This window comes from Trypanosoma theileri (genome assembly GCF_002087225.1).
Source record: "Trypanosoma theileri isolate Edinburgh chromosome Unknown TM35_Tth_26_V1, whole genome shotgun sequence".
NCBI lineage: Eukaryota > Euglenozoa > Kinetoplastea > Trypanosomatida > Trypanosomatidae > Trypanosoma > Trypanosoma theileri.
In genome coordinates, this window is record NW_021639868.1 from 428,991 (window position 1) to 430,135 (window position 1,145).

Below are 1,145 nucleotides of genomic sequence, written 5' to 3' on the forward strand. Positions count from 1 at the left end.
ATCCTCTCTGCTGCTGCACATGTACAGATGCAGGAGAGTATCAGTAGCAATGTTAATAATAGAGTTGTGCGCATAGTGATTGTGTTGCTGTGTTCTTTCATTTATGATGCGTCATGTTATGAAAGAGAAGAAACAGAGAGAGCAACAGTTTATCATTAATAATATAGTTCTTAGAATGGCAAATATAAACAAGAAAGTTTACTATTAAAATTCAAATACATATGCACTGTAATGATTAATAAAAAACAGATTTGATCATTTTTGTCTATTTGTTTTTTTATCTGGTTCTAACACTATATCGTACAGTGTAGCAAAGAATCAAATACAAATAGTTACTTGAAGTTTCATCGTGTAAGAACCTTAGACATATAAAGAAAGGTATTTTCCGTTATGAAAGATTAGATAAAGAGAGAATAACAATATTGCTAACGATACCTATTGGTGTTACCTATAAACACATCATTATCTTCTTTTCACTCCATGGTGGGGAACTCTTGTTTGGGGATTGTTAGTGGGACAGCAGTACTGCAGTTAGTGCCATACAGTGATAGAAAGCAAGTGGCTTCACTAACTAACTACATTACTACCGACTTGGGGCATAACTCATATACACGCACAGTACTTCCCATTAAGAGCTTAGTCGTAACAAAGTAATTGCAACACCATTAACTTTCATTTCTTCTTTTTCATTTTCTTTTATCCACTACGTAGACATTTAAAGAGTTGCAGTATCAGTGTTTCCCTCTTTTCACTATTCATGCCCTTCACCAACAGCCATATCACTGTTAGAATAGAAATGCAGACCTATCATATACGCCATCCTTGGCATCTTTACTATCGGTCCATATGGTTCTTCAATTGACAGGAAGGAAATAAGAAGAAGTAAAACAACAGGGTAGTACATATGTGGAATAGAGATCATTATTAAAACGTACACATAAAGTTTAGATAGCGGATAGTGAAGAAAATAGAAATAAAAAAAATAAACCTTCAGTTATAATTGTACTGCGTATAGAGAAGAACAATATGTAAATAAAAGAAGTATAAATAATTAATTAATAAAAGGATGATATCCACCGTTCAGTTAATTATTATCAATTTATCCTCTTCAGTGCAACGTACAGTGAAAAGAGATCACAAATGAA